Source organism: Alosa sapidissima, chromosome 14, assembly GCF_018492685.1.
Source record: "Alosa sapidissima isolate fAloSap1 chromosome 14, fAloSap1.pri, whole genome shotgun sequence".
In the NCBI taxonomy this organism is placed as follows: domain Eukaryota; kingdom Metazoa; phylum Chordata; class Actinopteri; order Clupeiformes; family Clupeidae; genus Alosa; species Alosa sapidissima.
In genome coordinates this window covers 29,379,872-29,402,124 of record NC_055970.1, presented here as the reverse complement: position 1 = coordinate 29,402,124, position 22,253 = coordinate 29,379,872, and the positions used below count along the sequence as shown (strand labels likewise).

At 48.6% G+C, this 22,253-nt stretch overlaps 1 protein-coding gene across 6 annotated transcripts in view; it reads right to left on the bottom strand.

Annotated features, from left to right (window-relative positions):
• The window catches only part of znf536 (zinc finger protein 536), a 160,025-nt gene that overhangs the window by 112,844 nt on the left and 24,928 nt on the right, over window positions 1-22,253 (bottom strand). Inside the window, exon 1 of one of the 6 annotated variants that reach the window (XM_042061672.1) lies at window positions 3,966-3,972. The exons of the other annotated variants lie outside the window; for them this stretch is intronic. The gene's annotated coding sequence lies outside the window, so the exon portion shown is untranslated. Of the gene's footprint in view, window positions 1-3,965; window positions 3,973-22,253 lie in introns of those variants that run through there. 6 annotated transcript variants of the gene reach the window in all.

Genomic DNA, 22,253 nt, shown 5'->3' with positions numbered 1-22,253 from the left:
GCATGTGTTCATTGTGAATGCTGCTCCACTGTGACTGCACTCTCCTCTCCTTCCATAAGACACTGGAGTACCATGAGTACTGCACTTCTCTCAGGATTACTCTCTCTCTCTCTCTCTCTCTCTCTCTCTCTCTCTCTCTCTCTTTCATGCATACACACTCATCCCTCTCTTTTCCTCCCTCTCCTCCTTTCTCTCTCTCTCTCACTCTGTCTCTGTGTCGCTCTTGTCTTCAGGATGCTCAGTGGTATCTTCAGACATAATCCAAGGGAATATTGGAAAGTTGTGCAGAGTTCAGATTGGATCTGTGTAGCGATGACAGACTACATCATCCGACAGCCCTACTAAGCCCCTGTGAAATAGTTGTGTCTGCCACGCGGCATTACTGTCACGCTCCTCAGTGCAGTCCCCCACCCCACTCCACACACCCTTCTCCTTCTGCACACCACACACACACACACACACACAAACACTGAGCACCAGGCTGCTACAAGTGGTGAGTTTGAACAGTGACAGGCACAGACCACAGATCCAGATATGCAGATAGTGATAGGGAGAGGGACAGAGATGGAGAGAGTGGGGGTGGGAAAGCTAGATGCGGGGGGGGGGGGTCTGCCACACACCCACAAGGGGGAGAGGGGTGGCACTGGTTGTGAGCCTCTGACTGTCTCCCTCTCCACTGGCTGTGCCCCCCCCACCCCCCCCCCCCCCCACCCCCCACCATCCAGCCCTATTTAGCAGGATAAACGCACAGGCTCTCTGGGAGTAGACTGCACACTAGATCCCGTGCATAAACCTGCTCACAGCAGAGTGGGCAGAGGGACTCTCCTGTTTTGATCAGTTAATAATATTACAGCACTTCAACTCTCTGCTGAGTTCCCTCTCCATCAGTGAAAAAAAGGGACAAAAATACACCCGAAGGTAGAATTCATGCAATATGCATAGTATCACTTTGATTATGGCTTTACATTGAAGAGGCCATTCTTATACCTAGTATGATTACAAGTGCGCTCCCGCTGCTGAATATGTATGCACGCCGAATAAATGAAGTCATATTGAATTATGCCACAGCACACAGCTGTGGGTCTGACTCCTCCCTCCTCTTTCTTCTCTTTCCATTTTTTATTTATCCTATTTCACTTTGATGAGAGGACATACACTTTAAAAAAAAGAGAGAGGGAGAGAGAAAGAAAGGGGAGGAGGGAGTGAGAGAGGGAGGGAGGGAGGGAGGCCATGTTGGCGTCAGAAGAGGGGACTGGGTGTCAGATGCACTCCATCACTGCGGTTCTTTATTAGCAAAGGCGCGAGGCCTGCTCAAACCGTCCCCTTCAAATATGGCTGCCACCTGCTCTCTCTCTCTCTCTCTCCCTCCCTCTCTCTCTCTCTCTCTCTCTCTCTCATTCTTCCACTCCTCTCTTCTCCCCGCTCCCCCCCCCCCCTTGCTGTCTGCAAAGAATTAATTTGGAGTTTGGGTAATTGCAACAAAAATACAAAATCTGGCCGCGTCACATTCATTTCTCTCGCTTGCCGGAGTCTAATTCGAAACAGGCTTTGGTGGCTGGGCCACACCACGCAGCACCCACAGCTCCCCGCGCTCTCACGGCAGACACAGGCAGAATCAGCCGCCGATTTGCTCAAGAGGGACAACTGACAGAAAATTGTCTATGCCTTCATTCCACCCTCATACCACTCCGCCCCCCCCCCCCCCCCCCCCCCCTCAGATTCCACACGTCTAAGATATATACGGCCGCCTGTGCCAAGGCTTCAGCCGCCAATGATATAAATTAGCAATGCAATAAGATTTGTGCCGCTGCCACAATCAGCTCTGAATGCATAAGCAAATCAGACGGCTTTTTTTTTTTTTTTCATCCACCAGCGTCGGTGCTGCCTTTTTAACCATGTCAAATAATCATCCCACTACCCGCTTAGCGCCCAGACACAAGCACTAATAATGCTGTCGCTTTTCTCTGTGTGTGTGTGTGTGTGTGTGTGTGTGTGTGTGTGTGTGTGTGTGTGTGTGTGTTTGCTCATGTGCACATGTGTGAGACTTCCTGCCACTGAACTCTGCACATGTGTGTATGTCTGTGTGTGTGTGTGTGTGTGTGTGGCAGAGAGAAAGAGAGATTGAGAGAGAGAGAGAGAAATAAAGAGAAAGAGGTAGTGTTTGTAGGAGTGTGAGTCCAATGCTGCTTCTCTCTGCTGTGCCTGTGTGTGTGTGTGTGTGTGTGTGTGTGCGTGTGTGAGTATGTTTCTGTACATCTGCACTGTGTGTCTGTGTTTATGAATGCATGTGTACGCGAGCGAGTAAATGCGTGCCTGTGTGTGTATCTCCTGATGGAGATTGGTTTGACTGGTTGGGAGGGAACAGATGTCAGTGTGTGTCGACTGCCAGCAAGATTGAACAAAGCCAATCGCGTTCCCTTCCTGTCCAAAAATCTGTAAAACGGGACCTGCTAAATCAGTCACTGACATTAACTCTGAGTGAACCACACCACACAACAAATGCACACACACACACACACACACACACATGGGCACGCATGCGTGCGCACACACACACACACACACACACACACACACACACACACCCACACACACACACACACACACACAAACACACACACACACACACACACACAGAGAAAACAGAGCACACCAATTCACCCTATTCCCAAATGAATATGGCCAGGCCAGTAACATTTCAGTTTACCCCTAAAGACCAGCAGCAATCACAAAAGACTGTAATACCCAGTGAACAGAAATACCAGAAATATGACTTTCAAAATGGCTCCTAAAATCTGTTCACGCAACACCATGTGGTGGCACTGGCTTGACACTGCTGGGGTGAAAAGCTCACCCTCAAAAAATGTCAAACATGGCACATGGCATGAGGTCACCTCTGAATTCGACTAAAAGCGAGTCTGGAATTTAAGCAGTCATCCAGCGTTCTTTTCATTCCACTGGTGCTGATAGACCTACTGTAGGATGTGTTGTTGTTATTTATAAGTTAGTACCCATGTGTTACTGTATAATTAATTAACACAGCGTTGTGAACTTCATTAAGGCTGAAAACAGTAATTTATGACCTGTCTCAGGCCATTTCAGTGGCACAAACTCACACACACACTCACACAAACACACACACACAGACAAACACACATACACACACACACACACACACACACGCACACACACACAGACACACACTTCCATTGCACTCGCAGTCATCACACATTGAGTAAAGGGAGGGGGCTCATACCCAGCCTAAACAAGGCATCTCAATTGTTCTGGAAAAAGTGAGTCATGCAGCGAGGCATATTCATCAGATTAAATATGAGAGGGGAGATGGGAGAGGACAAGAGGGGAGATGAGAGAGAGAGTGAAAGAGAGAGATAGGACAGCGAGGACTTGAGCTCCACACATCGCTTCTCCACCAGTGCCCTCACAGAAAAGCACAGGTGTGCTGTCACACACATCCATGATATAGGTTATAATGAGACGTTCAAAACAAATTAATCACACGGTCGGCATTCCGCCGGGTTTCATGTAGCGAAAAAAGATATCGGAATGGTATGTGCTGGAATCACCAACAAATAACTGCTTTATCCTTGCTAAACAGAAAAATGAGAAACTAAAATATACCAGTTCGCCCCCAAATAAATTTGATACAAGGGCTTACATACTTTCCTTGTTTTGGCTAGCACGCTCCTGAGGTATTCTCCTGCTGTGAGGTATGGCTTTTAAAACACAGGCTCGGAGCTCAAGTATTTTCTTCTTGGCCAGGTTTTAGAGTGGCTTTCGCCATATTGATTATGATACAGGCCTTCTGCACCAGTGGATGCACAGCTTGAGATAGATAAAGCCCGCTCTTGCGTTGGGGAGCAAAGCACACTGTTGACTTGATCTAGCGTATGTGCTGCAGTAGAGTGTACCAACACCAGCGCGTCCTCACGTTTCCCGAAAGCCACATACAGCGCGGCGAAACCACTTGAGGATACATCGTTCACAACTGCAGCTAACCCCTTAAATGACAGAGAGGGAGAGAGAGAGAGAGGGAGGGAGAGACCAAGAGAACGAGGAAGAAAGATAGAAGGAGAGAGAAAGAGAAAGACGGAGCAACGTAGCATGACAAGGAAACATCATGGGAGCCATGTGCAGGGGAGTGTGCACGGCAATATGTTGTGTCTTTTTCTGTTGCTTTTTTCCCCACCCGCTCCTCTCTTTTTTGTAGTGCCAGCAAGCCTGGTGGCGGCGAGGGCACTGGAGGTTAAAATGTAAAGGCGCGCTTGGCTGTGAAACCACAGATGGACGCGCAAGGCTACGGTGACTGGCACGGCTAACGACTCGTCGGCGCAACCTCTCCGCTCTGAGTGGGGTGCTGTCACGTCGACTGTTGCGCATCCAATCGAGCATGTTTGTCATGACACGCAAAAGAGAAATGGGGTGGGGGAAGCGGGGTAAGGAAAAGAGGGAAGGAGGAGGAGGAGGGTAAAAAAAAGAGAAAAAGAAAAGAAAGGAACACCAGATGCCTTGAAGTGACAGATTGCTGGAGAGCAACCCTCTCAATGGCACCCACTTTCTAAGAGAATGTTTCTTTTCTTTTCTGTGTGTGTGTATTTTATTTGTGTGTGTGTGTGTGTGTGTGTGTGTGTGTCTGTGACTGTGGGTAATGGTTGTTGGGATGGGAGGCTGTGGTTTGAAGTATTTTCTCCTCAGGCTGTGGGAGGTTTCCCAGAGTGCTTTGCCACTGTGGCACAAGAGAAGTGAAAGCAGGGGAGGGCGGTGCAGTGCAGTGCAGTGCAGAGCGGCTTGGTGTGGTGTGGCGCGGTGTGGCGTTGTGCAGGCAGGCAGGCAGCGAGCCCGGGTGTGAAAGCGGCTGCGACCTTTCCCCTCGGCTGCATTGTAAACCGCACCGCGTCTCCCATAAGACTTTAACAGCCTGCGAGGGGTGTCTAACCCCGGGGTTAAAGAGCAATCTGTAACCAATTAGCCGTTTGACTAGCAAAGCCGGCAGCGGCTGAGCAGGAGGAATGCAGCCCCGCGACAGGGCCACGAGCAGGGGAACGTGGGTGGTAGCACCGCGTCAGGGTGGGGGTGGATGTGGGGGTTTGATGGGAGCAGGAAGGGGCGGCTGTCTTGAGAGCTCCTGGTGGCAGGTGGATAGGGAGCTGAGGCTGAGGCTGAGGCTCCAGACAGGCCCAGGCTGGGAGAGGGCCACTGTGGGGACCAGCTCAGCTGCCACTGAGCACCACAGCCATTTCAGAGGCCTTGTGGTGGAGCCCTCAGATAATGACTTCCAGCCAGCCCTGGTGTCAACCGACACCACAAAAGAAGTAGTGCGACTCAACCACTATCTTCATAGAGCACAGACAGAGAGCGAGGGAAATGTGACAAGAGGGAGGTGGAAACTCCAAGAAAGAACAGGCAGTGAGAGAAAGAAGAAGAAAAGGAAGAAAGAAGGGGTCATAGAGGACAAAAATGAGCAAGAGAAGGAAGAGAGAGAGTGAAGGAGGAGGAGGAGGAAGAGAAGGGGCTGGTTCGGGCTCGGTCTGTGCTCTCCATTTATCAGAGTATCTGTGGAGAGCTCGGGCTCGTTTAATGAGCCGTGCACCCCCTTACACATGTTGACGCGCCGCAAAATAAGATCCATTTACCTCCAGCCCTGGCAGCCGGCGGAAGGGAGCGCGCGTTCCGCCTGCCAACCCGCCCCCCGATTGCCCTGCTCGTGCACAGGTTAACACCCCCCATCCACCCCCGCCCCCCTCCGGATGCTCTCTGATCGTCATCGATACCGAGCCACGCCGCAAGCACATCCATCTCTTTAGTCTAGTCTTGAGTGCACACAAAGCTCAGAGGCCATAGGGATGAAGAGGCCTCTGCGCTGTTGGTCGTTAGGGCATTAACAGTAAGGAAAGGACAACAGACTGCAGCTCCATATGACGGGGGTCGAGGGGTAGCCTCACTCGAATTCCAAGCAGCCTCGTTTTTTTTTTTTCTGCCGGGCTATCGTGAGCATGGATTCTGTGCGGCCCAATTTCTGTGTTTGCTGAATATATCGGCATGATTACTTTCATTATCATGGATCTATGGAGCTTTTATTTTTCCTCATCAAGTTGCAAATTTGGGTCCTCTTGTCCAGTGTCCAGCTACTTTCACACCAGCCTAAATGACTAATGATGCATTTAACTGGGGAATTAGCAGGAGAGAGGCGAGAGTGCAGCCTTTTTGCCAATCTGCGGCTAACTCTCCGCCATGCCTCCATAAAAACGCAGTGGCCGCCGAAACAAAAGAGGGGGGAAAAATGATGGAGAGAGAGTGATGGAGAGAGCGAGAGTGGGGGGGTGGAGAGAAAGAGAGAGAAGGAGGGATAGGGGAAAGAGAGGGAGAAAAAAAGAAAGAGGGAGAGAGAGAGAGAGAGAGAGAGAGAGAGGCACTGTGCTGTTGGGGCGAAAGAGAATTTGTTGGATAATGAGACATTTATTTTACCCACCAGCCCTGTGTGTGCGCAGCATCGTGATGATACGCCTGTTTTCCCCCGGCCCCCATTATCAGTGCACTTGAACCCGGGATAACAATGAGTTCATGGAGATTGAGAAGTGCCGGGCCCTTAATTGTATGTATTTAGTCACGCAAACAGAGGCAATGGCCTGAGAATGGCTAGTTAGCCAATGACATCATTTTAGCTTCAGAGTCGATTCAGTGGCTTCGCCACAAATTTGCGAGGCCGCATACATCTGCCGGGGCTGGGGGCACTGACTACCGCTGCCCTGGAAATGTTGAGTGCGTCTTCAGGGCGAGGTCTCACTGAGACGTCTGATGTGTGTTTTGTCGGAGAATGACAGCTTGCTTTTTTTTTTCCCTCCCCAGTTAGACTTCAGCTCAAGAGAACTGCTTTTTATCGCCTTTGGTTCATATTATAATGTGCCTTCCTTTTCTCCCTGTCTGTCTCTGTCTGTGTGTGTGTGTGTGTGTGTGTGTCGGAGTGTGTGTGTGTGTGTGTTCCATGTCAATCAATCGTGGTTGTGGGGAGTAGTGATGGCGACGGTGGCGGCGGCAGCAGCAGCAGCTGATGATCGCATCATGATGTTAGTGTGCCTGACTTGCTCGGCACAAAGAGAGGAGCGCGCATGTTTCTCAAGCAGGGATGTCAGCACTTGAAAAATCAATCACCATCTGGGCTCGCCCGCCTCGGCTGGCCTGGCCTCATACTGGGGAGAGGGTGAGAGAGAGAGAGAGAGAGAGAGAGAGAGAGAGAGAGAGAGAGAGAGAGAGAGAGAGGGGAGAGAGAGAGAGAGAGAGAGAGGGAGAGGGAGAGAGAGGGGAGGAACCGGTGGCAGAGCAGAGGCACAAGCCCAAGCCAACACATTTCCCCGGCGCTGTGGCAACGGCAGGCCCTCCGCGCCTAACCACTAAGCGCCTGTGAGAACGCGGCGCATTAGCCGAGAGCAAGGTCACCGAAAGCAAACAGAGATAAGGGGAAAGAAAGCACCGATTCGTCTGCTTGACTAACACCTCCGACCGGGTCATCAGGTTCACTTCCAAAAAGCTTTAACCCTGTGTATGTGTATGTGTGTATGTGTGTGTGTGTGTGTGTGTGTGCGTATGTGTGTGTGTGTGTGTGTGTGCGTATGTGTGTGTGTGTGTGCGTATGTGTGTGTGTGTGTGCGTATGTGTGTGTGTGTGTGTGTGTGTGCGTATGTGTGTGTGTGTGTGCGTAGTTCTGTTTTCTCTTCCTTCATTCTTTCTCTTTTTATTTCTCCTCTGTTGCTCTTTCTGCTCCATCTGCTTCTCCACTATCCCTTTATCTCATTTACTTTTTAACATAAACTTTTTTTTTTCATTTGGCAATGGAAAAGAAGATAAACACGCAGGGAAAAATGTCTGTAGTTCTTTTCCGCACAGTACCCAATGGGTGGCTCAGAATTGGGAGGGGGGTTGAGTGTGTGTGTGTGTGTGTGTGTGTGTGTGTGTGTGTGTGTGTGTGTGTGTATGTGTATGTGTGTTCTTGTGAGTGTGTGTGTGTGTGTGCATGTGTGTGTGTATGTGTGGGTGGGTGGTTGGGGGGGGTTGACATGATTTTTGCTGCGGCGTTGCCTCTTTTCAGTAGCACAGCTGTGTGAGAAATACCAGTTCGAAGGGGTGCTGAGGCAGCAAAAGCATTTAATACTCAACAAACAGTTATCTAAGCCTATGTCCAATAACTAGACACCACTGTAATGTGACCTACATACTAAGTGAATAAGAATTTTTGCATGAGGGAGGGGGGCGGACAGAAGAGGAGAGAACAGAGCAGCGCTCATTCAGCTGACAGTAATTAAATAGCAAGTATTCCTTTCCACTGGCCTTTCGGCCCGCGCCCGGCTCAGCCTGTATAATGTAACAGAACATATTGTGCCCTCTTAAGAATCACACTATTTTCCCCTCTCCTGTTCCTCTCGCTCGCTCATTTTAGGCTCTTTCAGCTTTAATTAAATGATGTGTCGCGGGCCGTGGTAAAGGCAGCAAGAGGGCTGTAAATGTGTGTGTGTGTGTGTGTGTGTGTGTGTGTGTGTGTGTGTGTGTGTGTGTGTGTGTGTGTGTGTGTGTGTGTGTGTGTGCGTGCGTGTGTGTGTGTGTGTGTGTGTGTGTCACTGTTTGAATGTTTAAGAAAAGCACAAGAGGGAAAGGTGGTTCAGGGCCTCTGTGTGGGGTGCTGAGGAGGTGTTGAGCTGGCGAGGGAGGAGGCGAAGCAGGCGGCCCACTTCCCAAAACTCTCGCCACACCACAGAGGTGGAGAGGGAGTCTCAACACAAGTCTGAGATACGCACACTCTGAACAGCCACACACACACATGCGCCACCACCAACACACATACACACACACACACACACAAAGTTGCACACATAGTGAAGATGGAATCAGACTAGGGCTCCTCTACATAAACAGTGCCCAGATGCTGGGAGAGAGAGAGTGGGAACGCCATAGCTAGGCCACCAATCAGCAGCCAGCCACAGCTAGCCAGGTGTCCGTATTCATGTGGCAATGAGATCTGGAGCCTTCCACTACCGAAACCACAGCCAGAGTGTGTGAGAGAGAGTGGAGAGAGAGAGTGAGAGAGAGAGAAGGAGGAGGAGGGTGAGCGAGCGTGGAGAATGAGCAAAGTCGGTAAAAAGAGAAAGTTTCTCCCCAATTAGATTGACAGGAAAACAAGTGTCTGGGTAGCGTTAGTGTCGTGCTTGTGGTGTGGAACATCATAAAGTTCTCATCAGGGTGAATCATGGCAACAGATGTCCTCACCTCTGGTTTCCTCCCAACCCTGATATGTGGCTGCTGTTCTCCCCCAATTATGTCCCTTGTCAATTCATTAGGAATGGGGGCTGTGAACAGTGGTATTTATCATAGGAGGAACTCAGCAGTCATACCAATGTAAGTAAGAAGAAGTCATACCGTAGATTAAGTCCAATATATATACCACCATGGCGTATCATGACACTTTACACAAAACCTGCTCTTATTCACAAGTGCAATAAGGGGCTTCAGACTGACATATAAAATGTCCTTTTTAAATATTTGAAACTCTGCTGAAGAGAAAAGATGATCTCTTTCCAGAGGCCCGCTCCGAGCTGCATGTTCTGCGCGACTTGAGCTTATATAAATAACGGCAGATGAATCAGCCTTACAATCGCAGGGCCTCGGCACTGAAAAACAGGATTTTGTTTTCATTAAACAACGGCGGCGCACAAAAAAAAAAAAAAGACAGAGGGAGGAGGAGGAGGAGGAGGAGGAGAAAAAAACCCTAGTGCGGATCAATTACCACACCTCAGGGGTGGCTTAATTGAATTCTACTCTACAGCTGCCACACATTCGACTGGTAGTAGGTGTCTCCCACATTTGCATGAATGTGCCTCGAATTTGAAGCCTATAAAAAAATCCCAACAGGGAGATGCACACAGACAACAAAAACATGACAATAAAATGTAAAAAGAAAAAAATTATAAAATACCCGGAGAACGTCATGGATTAAATCCAGTGATATTCATTGGTATGGATGAGCTAGATCTTGGGGTTGGTTGTGTGTGTATGTGTGTGTGTTGGAGAGAGAGAGAGAGAGAGAGAGAGAGAGAGAGATAGAGAGAGAGAGAGAGAGAGAGAGACAGAGAGAGGCGTGGAGAGCTAGGGGTAAGATGAACAATTTGGCAACACTGTGCCAGTGTCTTCATTTAGATAACTTTGATTCCAAAAGGCAGAAAAATGAGGTAAAGACAGCATGAAATTTCTTCTGCACCATTTCTTAACGTGCTTCTTCATAGTGTTAATTCAATTAAGTTTCCTCCAGGGGCCCTCTTACGTTTGGTATTATAGCGCAAAGAAGAGAAGAGAGAGAGAGAGGGAGAGAGAATAAGAGAGAAAGAGGGAGAGAGAAAAGGAGAAAGAGAGCATGAAGTTTTTTGGTCCCAGGAGAGCTTTGTTTATGCACACCATTTCATCACACTTCTATTTTTATCCCCTCCCCAAATGTAAGCTTCTGTGTAGAGTCCAGGCCAGGCTCCATTCAGCAGAGGTCCCTTTGTAAACTCAAATACACCCCAATGTGTCCTTCAACAAAGACGTCTCCCTTCTCTCTCCCCTCTCCTCTTTCTTCCGTACGGCGTTAAGTTTAAGTTTAGGTAGTCTGTGGGTGGTGAGGTTTTTTCCTCTCTTTCTCTCACACTCTCTCTCTCTCCTTTTTTCTCCTTGGTCTCTTTTTTTTAATCAAGCATTAGTCGGGTTCCCTATTCACCACTGCCACCAGCATAAAAATTCATCAGGATTAAGATGACCTCACAAGCAAAATGAAAGTTCCTAAAGTACACAGTGGGGGCTGTATCTTTCTTAACTTGTCCTCGGGGCCTTGGGAACAGAATTGTTTCCTGACAAAGTGGTCCTGCCTCGACAATGGCCACCTTTCAGCCCCTACACACGGCCTGCCTTTGGAAGACCACAGAGGGACTTATTTCACATATCAATCAAAGGGACGGAGGGAGAGCAAAGATAAAGGGACCCTCATGTGGGGAGAGTGGTCCTTCAAAATCTGAACAGATTAAAACTGAGTATATGCTGGCCCTGTTGGGTATAATGCATCAGGACTGCTTTTTTCCCCTCAAACTGAAAGACTGAGGGGGGGAGGCTAGAAAGACAGAATAAAATACAGAAAAAAGAATGAGAGAAAAGGGGAAGGGCTGTAAAACATCCTTTCCCATCTTTGAGGAGGCCTGTAAAACCGAGGTGAGGCGAGATAAGCCTGCGGAGTCGGACATCTTCACAGACGCTGGGCCATGTGACCGTCCGAGAGCAGAGCCCGGCCACTCGAGGGGCTAATCACACAGGAAATGAATTGGGTGTCGGCGTCGGTAATTCGGAATCACATTTGACCACCTCAGCCCAGATCTAAGAGACACATATAAATATAGTATTCCTGGACAGGTGGATTAATGAGGCTCCTTAAAGGCCTGCTTTATAGGTCAGAGCCGCAACGGCTCAGACACACAGGCCTAATCCCCGGCAAAATCATCTCATCTGCAGCTCAATTCATTACTACAGGGAGAGGAGAGAGGGGAAGAGAGGAGAGGAGAGGAGAGGAGAGGAGAGGAGAGGAGAGGGGAGGAGAGGAGAGGAGAGGGGAGGAGAGAAAAGGAAAGGAAAGAGAAAGGGGAAGAGTTGGACAGAAAGGATGAGAAAGATGACAAATTGAGGAGAGAAACAGAGAAGGAGATGAGATGAACAGAACTGTTAGAAAAGAGAAAAAGAAAAGAGAGGAGAGGAGTGGGGAAGAGGGGAGAGGAATGGAGTGGTGAGAGAGGAGAGTAGTGGAGAGATTAGGGGAGGAGAGGAATGAGACGAAGCGAGGAGACTGATCAACAGAGAGAAAGAGAAACAGAAAGAAGAGATAGCACAGAGTCATGTGCTCCTTCTGATGGGATTCAACGTGTGTTCATTTCTGCCTAATTATAAACAAGCTGTCGCGTGAGGCGGCCCCTACCCCTCTCACCAGTAGCCGGGGGCAGTGCAGGGGCAGAATTGGGGCACGGCTTCTTCGGACAGGGCACTGACACGGTATTATGTTAAACCTAATTAGATCATGGTAATAGCTTTAGGGCTCTTATGATAGATGCTGGCCTGTGGCTCTTACGGCAAGTTTTCTTAATATTTCAGTTTGTGTGTGGGAATGGAATTCATCTCCTGCCACGTGCGCCCACACAGGTAGATCATGACAGAGAGCTCCCGTGCACACCGGCCTGGACGAGGAGGAGGGGGCTGGGCTGGGCCGTGTGTGTGTGTGTGTGTGTGTGTGTGTGTGTGTGTGTGTGTGTGTGTGTGTGTGTGTGTGTGTGTGAGGGGCCCTGTGGATCTACTGTACAGAATCCCGGGGAGTCACTGACTGTGTCTGTCTGCAGGCAGCTGCGAGCAGGGAGAGCAGGGCACTGAGCGAGCGAGTGTGTGTGTGTGTGTGTGTGTGTGTGTGTGTGTGTGTGTGTGTGTGTGTGTGTGTGTGCACTCTATAAATGTGTTTACTGTATGTGCAAATGGGTGCGTGGGGGGTGGGAGTGGGAGTGGACATGAGTCAGCTAGTGTCCTGGAGAATGTGACAGAGAGAGCGAAAGAAAGAAAGAAAAAAAGAAAGGGAGGGAGGGAGAAAGAAAAAGAGAGAGAAAGAGAGCGAGAGAGTGTTTGAATAAGCCTGTGCTGTGGAATTCCACCTTCCTCCGCACGCCAGCCCTCCTCGATTTGGTCTCCCATGACATTAGGCTGAGATTTCATAAACCCCCATGAAAAGCCCGCAGGGCAGGCCCAATTCAGAGCACATTAGTGATGGGTCATTCTGCCTTTTCACTGGGAGTGGACCGGCATCTCTGCTACGCTCGCCATGATCACACGTCCACCTTCCATTATTTTATAAAACACGCATTCCGCACTACCAACAGGGAAGGGTGTTCGGAATGGGGGGGTGGGGTGGGGGTGCTCTCTTTCACTGTTGGGTCAGGGTGGTTTAATGTCGCCAGACGACATCTATCTCTTCAGAACACCTTGAGGGCATCTCTTAAATGGAGGAATTTGGTCATTATGTGACATTAAACTCATTAGAAAACACTCTTTAGAGGCTGGGAGATAAAATTGATTTACAGCTGCCATTTCCACCACTGCTCCTCCGATCAATTGTTAAACTATCCCTTTTATGGCCCACAATCCCCTGCTCCTCGCTGCTCCTCGCGGCTCCCTGCTTCCTGTCTCGGTGCCAGGTGCGCACTCCTGTAAAGGAGGAGGGGCAGCTCGATGTGGCTCAATGTGAAAAATACCCTCCATAAGTGAGCCTCTCCCAGCCACTCACAATAAAGGAATATGATAGCTTTTAAAAACTCTCAGTGTGTGTGTGTGTATGTGTATGTGTGTGTTGCTGTGTGTTTGTGTGTGTTGGCGTGGGGGTGTGTGTGGGTGTGGGTGTGTGTGGGTAAATGTCACCGAGTCCGACCTGTGACAGCTGGGTTTTCTGCGGACGTTTAAGCCAAACGCTGTATTTCTTTGACAAATCGATAGCGCCACCATCCCTGCCCACCGGCTGCCTCTCTCCATCTCGGAGATTGATCTGCGGCTATGCAGTGGCCTGGGCCCGAGCGCTTCCTAAGGATGAATCAAATCTGCCCGGCTTCGGTTTCAGCCCAGGCCCCGAGCTAGATGGCCCGGGTCAGATGGCAGGTCACATGACAGGGTTATGACAAGGCATATGCTCCCTCACCACTGCCTCTCCTCACAATATGCGCTACAGAATACTCCATGAACATTATTATACGAGCAATTAGCCATGTGCATTTGCAATATATATATATATATATATATATATATACATATATACGCACATTTCAAATGATGTCTCTCTCTTCTGCTTGAACTTGAACTTTTTCTTTTAACTCTCACACACAGTCATGCACACGCTCACTCACTTTCTCACACGGACACACACAGACATACCGTGAAGATCTTCCCACTCTTCTCCGAATTATGACACATATTCACTTCACGTCATCTTTCCCAGTTTAGGTGGTGGTGGGGGGGGTGAGAGCGAGGGGGGAAAAACCTCAATCACACCACTGCATTTAGGTGTCAAGCTCACAGGCTATCTTGACTTTAATATAAATAGATATAAATCAACATGCAGGGGGATAGGACTCTTTTTTCCCTGAACATGCCATCAGCAGATGAGTGTGAGATTTTCACCCTCACCTCCCCAACATATTCCCCTGCAGCTGCCGAGGGCATTTCGGCGGCCCAGTTAGAAATAGCTGCTAGGTGAGCGAACGTTGGCCAGACGTTGTGGGCAGCATTTCCTCCACACGCCCTTAACACACCACCCCCCCCACCAACACCACCACACATACAAACTCACACACACCTCCCAGCAACACCACCTAACCGCCCGCTGTGATGTCCTCCAGGGTTGGGCAGTTTAAGGCCATCACCCCTCCCTGCTACTCCTCTGACCAGCCTGCATCTTTCCATATCTCTCCTTCTGACCTCAGGGTCAAGGGGTCAGTGGCAGGAGCACACCTCGCTTTCAGATTCCTCACACTCTGCTGACCTCTCCCGTGCGCTCGTGGGATGTGTATGCAACAGAGTGGGCGAGACCTCACAGCTCCCGCTCACAGGATTGGATCGGACAGGCAGCGTGAGCGTCAGCTTGAGCAGGGGCAGGAGCGGGCAGTGAGAGAGAACATGCGGGCGGGTGGGCAGGCAGGCGCGCGGGCGTGCGCTGGCTTCTGTGTGTTTACACGTGCATATGGGGACAGATGAGACAAACTGGTCATCATGGTAATGGCGCTGGCGGTAGTGAGCGTGGTCATCACCCCATATGGATTGCATCATGAGAATTAGCGGCGGTGGCGGTGGTGGCACCAGGCGCGCGGGCATGCCTGACACGACTCAAGGCTTATTCACACACAAGAGAATACTCTCTGCCTCTCTCTCTCTCTCTCTCTCTCACTTATGCACTCATTCCCCCCCTCTCTCTCTCGTACGCACGCTCTCCCTCTCTCTCATACACACTCACCCCCCCCCCTCTCTCTTACGCACTCACTCCCCTCTCTCTCTCTTACGCTCTCTCTCTCTCTCTCAGTCTGACGCACTCGCTCAGACAGTCTGCTAAGCTCTGCTCTCCTCTGGTCTAGGCCGTAGAAGGAAAGTGCTGAGCTCATTGCCCCCACCACCTCCATTCACCCACCACCTCCTCCTCCTCCTCCCCTGAAGGCTTTCCCCAGTTAAAGAGGGAGAGCTAATGGGGGAATGACGGAGGGAGGGATAGAGGGATAGAGAGAGGTAAAGCGAGGAGGCAGGTGGTGGAGTGTGTGGCTCACCTTCCCTGTAACACTTGTTCACCTCTGTGGCTCTGCCCAATCTCCTCTCTGGCTGCCCCCTCCCTCGTCCACTCCAGTCCCGTCTCTCGCTGTGGACCCCATGGGGTTTAGAGATGATCGCATCCTATCCCAGTCTTCTTTTCATTTGCGAAGTACACATCTTGCTCTTAAGCTGTGTTCCCAAGGCAAACCCAGGAGCACATTAAAAGTTCAAAAAAAAAAATGATTCGCACAAAATCTGCATGTCACAAATTATGGGACAGCGCTTGCCTGCTACAAACATTTCTGTATTTACTGCCGGTGCATTTTTTTTCACCGGGAATTTAATCAGACAGAGAGAACACGCTGACGCAGAATAAAAAAGAAACATCCTCCTACTCTCTGTTTATCAGCATGTCTTTCTGTTTATTTCTCCATCTTTTCTTCAACAAAAAGCCCCACAGAAATGCACTCCTGTATTGTGTAATGCGGAACGTTTGATCTTGACATGTCTGAGATGACCACAGCTATCAAAACTCCTGGAGTCAGAATACAACAGTTGCAGGATTGCCAGGGTTGAGAGGGGATGGGGGCCAAACGTGTGTGAGTCAGGCCACACATTGTTTGGGCTTTGCAATGGATCGACTCGGTTCGGCTCGGTTTTGCTTTCTATCTTTGGAAACCTAATATGTCATGGAGAAATCCCGAAGAGAGAAAAAAACACAGAAAAGCCATTCGACAGAAGTTATCAGTAATGGGCTGAGATAGACACTACTGCAAAGAGAGAGAGAAGGGGGGAGAGAGAGAGAGAAAGAGAGAGAGGGAGGGAGGGAGAGAGAGAGAGGCTGGATGTTTGATGTAAAGTGTTGACAGCTGTGCCTGGTGCAGACTGCGTGGGGGCCTGAGTGTGGTTTGACTCTGGGGTCAGCTGCCCTTTGCTAAATGAAGACTGGATGTGATATTGTTCTAGTCATCACGACCATCTGATGTCAATTTCACACAGCGGTGGGACCCTCCACAAGCTGGTCCTTACCACCAACCACACGGGTAATAAACAAAACCAAGGCATACACTCACTCACACACACACACACACACACACACACAGATACATCCACACAAACATGCATGCACACACACACACACACACCACACAGGCTCACAGCTACACACGTTTTGAACACATAAGAATCTTGTTTTTCTTATCCTATTGTAGCCTATTTTTCTCTCTGTGTATTTATCCATCTCTCTCATTTTCTCTCTCTTAAACACACACACAAACACACACAAATACACACACACATCGAGTGAGTGATCTTATTCCTTCCAAACCATGTACCAGCACACACACACACACACACACACACACACACACACACACACACACTGGGAGAAGTCAAGAGTAAATTGATGCCTATGTTTGGTGTGGCCACCTGTTCATGCTGGATGCCAGTGAGAGAGCACGGCAAGGGTTAATTCTGCTTTTGGAGGGGGCCTCTGAAACGTGCCCCCATGTGGTGCTGACTGGATCAGACAGTTCGTCTCACCGGGCCCACAGCCCAGTCCACCCCTGAACCAATCTGCAGCCCCCAAATCCCAGACTCACACCACGGGGAGCCAGAACCCTCACCCAGCCCATGGCTTGCACACACGGGCACACACACACACTGGTGCACACAGAAGGTATACTCACATGTTTGCATCAGCAAGACACATAATCGCTCAATCCTGAATACATCCACACAAACTAATTGGACTATGTGCTAATGAAACATATCCATGTACTTACGTACATGAGCACACATACACATAAACATGCTCACACACACACACACACACACACACACACACACACACACATATATATATATATATATATAGAGCACAATCCTGTATGGAGAACAACACACTCCTATCAAAGTTATCTGGTGACAGAGATAATTACATTATGGGGTTAAGCTATCTAAAAGATCTGTCTCATACACTTATTCATGATGTAAAGGGAACTGTCTCGCTGGTGTATGTGATTTCAGTGATATTGTATGCAAATGCTGCATTTGAATGTATCTCGTATTTTGTCCCTAGACATGTTTTGGCCAACAGTGCAAGCGTAAATAAAATGTAAATGTGCATATGAGCCAGAAGACTGCCTTCATTATGGCATCTCTAGGGGTTTAGCTTAGGGGAAGCTCACCTTTATATTAACACAGTACATGGAATTAATACTCTTGAGGCATGCATTTAAGGATAAAGATGTTATGGGGGTGGGGGGATTCAGAAAATATGTTTTCATCCTAGAATATATTTTACAGATTACAGAAAATACTAATGCTTTCTGGGTTTGCAAGGCAAAACAGGAATAAGACAAAAGCATAAAAGGGGGAGGGAGATTAACCTTCAGACAGTGACTCACATCCACACGATCCACACATAAACACAAACAGACACACAAAACAACAACAAACAAAAAACTCACTCAATGCAAAAAAATACCCCAACACTTTTGGATACCCCTCAACAATCACCTCCTGAAAGAAAATAGCAATCTTGTCTTTCAGCTGCAAAAAGGAGAAACCTTCTAAGAGGCTATGAATTTGGTGGAGCTGAATAGGATGTTGGTACATGTTTTACTAAAGGAAATATAATGGCACACTATTATTAGATCACATTAATCATGAGGGTGCCAAAGGCACTGACAGCAGCTCTGAAAAGGATTGAAAACGTTGGTAATGGATATAAATTACCCATTGTGTGATAAAAGGATTTTTTCCACTAAGAAGGTGGGAATAAAACAGAGAGCTTCCCAGTGCGTGGATGTAAAATATGGAATAATACAGGTTATCGGAGCGGGATTAAAATTTTAAGGGAATCAGATAGTGACAGAGGGGCCTTCAGTTTTAAAAAAAGAGGGAGGGGGGAGATTGGCTATGAAAGTGCAGGAATTAAAAGGAGATAAAATTGCATCCTGATTGGCTGGGGAGGATGCCGGAGGGGGCGGAGGCCCGAGGTAGGAGAGTTGTTTTGATAGAGGTCTGTCAGTTGGCACAGCGATAATGAGTCACGTCTCTCTTATTCGGTTATTTATTGTCGACTTGGCTCGCAAACAAAAGATCAATAATTTTGAGCAAATCTAATGTTGTCCCTGCCGCTAATGTGCTCGTCCATCATGGCTGCCATCTTCACATGGGAGATGGACTGAATTTTGTGCTTATGCCAGATCAAACGCAATTACATTGCATGGCTTTAATAATATGTGAGCCCTCACGCAAATATGTGTGGATGTTTGATTACGCATATGCATATATGTGTGAGTATATGTCACATGTGAATAAACGATAATGCATGGTTATGTATGCGATACATTTCAGTCATTTCTCCAGAATCAATCTTCATTTGTTCCCTCCAGTCGAACAGTGAAATATGAAGTGCTCCAACAAACCAACCCCCCCCCCCCCAGTATTTTAGCCGAGAATTACAGTCACATCATTGCACACACAAAGACAGACACGTGCCAAGAACTGTACGTTCCACTGTCACCCTTCAACTATGACACCCCCCTCTTTACCACCACCACCCCTTTTCTCAGCCCCACCCTGAGTGCTGCCTAACAGCTGGACATCAGGGATCTCTCCAGCCACATGAGCCACTGTGCAGAGGGATGATGGATACCACTCATCAGACACAGATGCACCCACCCACCAAGACGTCGCCCCCACAACAGACTCCCTCACAGGCCGGGGCAGGTCTCCCACTGGGACACTAATAAAGACTGACACCGGCCATCAACTGACCACGGCTGGAGCTCTCCAGCACCTGTGCTACGGACATGACACAGGTCCGCTGCGTCGGGCTGGCGTTGGCATGGCCACAGCAAGGCGAGCAGAAAGGGAACATTCACCACAGCGCGTGAATGGACTTCAGGGTGGGTCACAGAGAGCTTCAGAGAACATCTTCACCTGTGTGTCATGAAGACACTGGGCAACGCTCAAGGAGCTTTCCTGCCCCCCCCCCCTCCCCCCCGGCTTGCTAGTCAGTGACATCTGTAGACCACTGGGAGAGACCTGGGGCTCGAGACAAACACTGTGTTAATGACACTCACAGGTTTGTCTCCGAGAGGAGCGACATCGAAATCACACACATAGGAAATCATTAACACCAGCATACAGCGTGAGGCCATGGAGTGTCAGAAATCACAGCTCATACAGACAAAGATTTCAGGCGAGATTGGATTCATAGCCCTAAAATACGTCATGTCCCTAAATACCTGAATGATGCACAATTAGACAGACGAAAGACAAAAAAAAGAAGCGAATAGCGAATTGTCAGTGAGCTTATAGAGGAAGCCGGAAGGTTCCAGAATTTAGCACAACAGATTTATAATAAAAGAGAATGGAGCTGGTGAGAGCAAACTGAATTTTAAGGCCACGTCAATGTGTCATCAATTCAAAGATTTTGAAATCTGTCCAGTGACAATATTCATGGCTTGATATAGATAGCGTTTTACAAAAACAAGGCAGACTTTTTTCCTTTTCCTGGGATTTTCAGCCTAAATATTCTATAAAAGCCAGCTGTGACATATTCCCTTCAAACACCCCTTAACATCACTGTCATGGTCCTTCTATTTTCCTTTACCTCACACACACACACACACTCAAACATACGGCTTCAGAGCCTTTGGTATGGAAGAGAGGAATTCTCCCAGAATCTTTAAAAATGTTGTTTAAAAAAGGAAACATACATATCAAAGCTGCAGAAGACAAGGAGGCCTCCCAATCTGCTTTTGTGCTGGAGCACAATGTGTCTTTGAAAGGAGAAGGAGAAAACTGTACGACATCCAAAGATCTCTTTGCCATCCACTTCCCCCGCACTGACTGGCAATACATCATTTGTATTGATGCAATATTAAATTTCAATATCGCATGTCAAAAGGTACAAAATGATAGATCATAGCCTAACTAAATGAATTATTAAAAGGGATAGGCTGTGCTGCGCTATCAGCTTCTCTCCCAATCAACTATGTCTGAAAAGTACAGTTTGATGCTGGCAGCCTTTCAAAGCTTGAGTGACTCTTTTTTTGCTTTTCTGACAAGCTACTTCTCTCTCCCTCTGTCTCTCTCCCCCTCTCTCTCTCTCTGTCTCTCTCCCCCTCTCTCTGTCGCTTTCTCTCTTTGTCTTTCACTCTTCTATGTCTTCCCCAAGTTCTCCTCAGTCGTAATGGATCTGGATTTGTGTCACACCATACCCACCCACCCACCACCACCACCACCTCACCCAACTACCCCCCCCCCCCCTTCCAGCCCTCCTCCAGAATCCTCCCACAATGCCGAGCTGCGTGAGTGTCGCTTCCGATTGTGGGGAATTCGAGTTTGTTTGCTTTCTTTTTTCCGTCCTGTTCGCCGCAGAGAATGCCCCCTTCGTTATCAGATTACTCTAATCTGCTGCTGTCGAATGTAAGGGGCAGGATGGCCGTGGCGCTCCCGTCTTATTTATGTTTGGGGGGTGAGGAGGAGGAGGCCTTGTGGATGTCAGTGTGTGTGCGGCAGGCAGGCAGCTCTCTGGAGCTCTCAGGGCCCTCGCTCCCTCCACCTCCCTGCCCTACTGTCAGCGCCCCAGAGATTTCACTCCACTCCCTATTTTTAGAGGGAATGACACACATTGCAAACTGCCTCCGTATATCACTCCAAAAGCACCGCGTGCACTACAAGTTCAAAGCCAAGTTCAACTGAAGCCATCCAGATTTTTTTTTTAAATAAAATCAAATAACTAAGAGTAAGGGATTGAGGGAGTAAATGATGTGGCGGAGGAAGACGCTGCGTGAGAGTGGGAGAGGAGGGATTGCAGAACTAGAGCAGCACTTCCCCTTTTCCCATGAAGGACGGCACTCTCAACCTGCCCGCTCTCCCAGCTCCATACTGTAGCTCACATGTGCATTGTGAGTGGCTATACATAGCGCACACATTTTGAGGTGAGACGAACGGATTAGGTGTTGAATGCACATAGACAATGTGCTTAGTCCTCAGTGGCAAAAGTAAACATAAAAATCTTTTTCATTCTCTCTTTCACATATGCCCGCATACAGTATCCATGTGTGTTTGTGTGTGTGTGTGTGTTGTGTGTGTGTCTGTGTGTGTGTGTCCATGTGTGTGTGCGTGTGTGTGTGGTGTGTGTGTATGTGTTGGGGGGGGGGGGGTAATCACAATCCCTGGGGGATTTAATTGAAGGGTCCAGATTGTCAGACTGGTGACCCCACACAAGTCACGACCACCATTAGCGTCCACAGATCGCATGTTAACAAACAGATCCGTGTGCTTTACACAGTGGCCAAAATTCAATTTCTGCTCTTTGTCTCCACGCTACCTCTGCCCTAACGATGGTCTCTCTCTCTCTCTTTCCCTCACATGCCCATTCTCTCTCTCTCTCTCCTTTTTCTTCTGTCTCCATCTCTCTCGCTCTCTCTTCCTCCCCCCCCCCTTAAACAACAGAACACAGAGGAGTCGTTAGGACCCTCTCTTCATTACTTCAAAAAACCAATCATTAGACACCAGAGTATATACGTAATTAGAAAATCACTTCCTTTGCAATCCTGGCTAAGTAGTTTACATACTGTAATTACAGGGACAAAATCAATTTTTAATCATTTCACTGATTGGGCTCATCAGCTCAGTAGGAACATTGTATCCTGCTTGTTGTGCGAAAGCAACATCTGGGCTAAAACAATTACCCTTTTGTGTTCCAAAACTATTCAGTACAGGGCTTTCTCCAGCACCCAGTGACTGCCACTGCGTCCCAGTATAGCCATCTCTCTCTACCTCATCTCTATCTCTCCCACTCTCTCTCCCCCACCTCCTCTCCTGTGCTCTCCCTTTTTCATCTGCCCTTGACTGGTGGATCACGTTTAAAGCCTTATAAATCAATA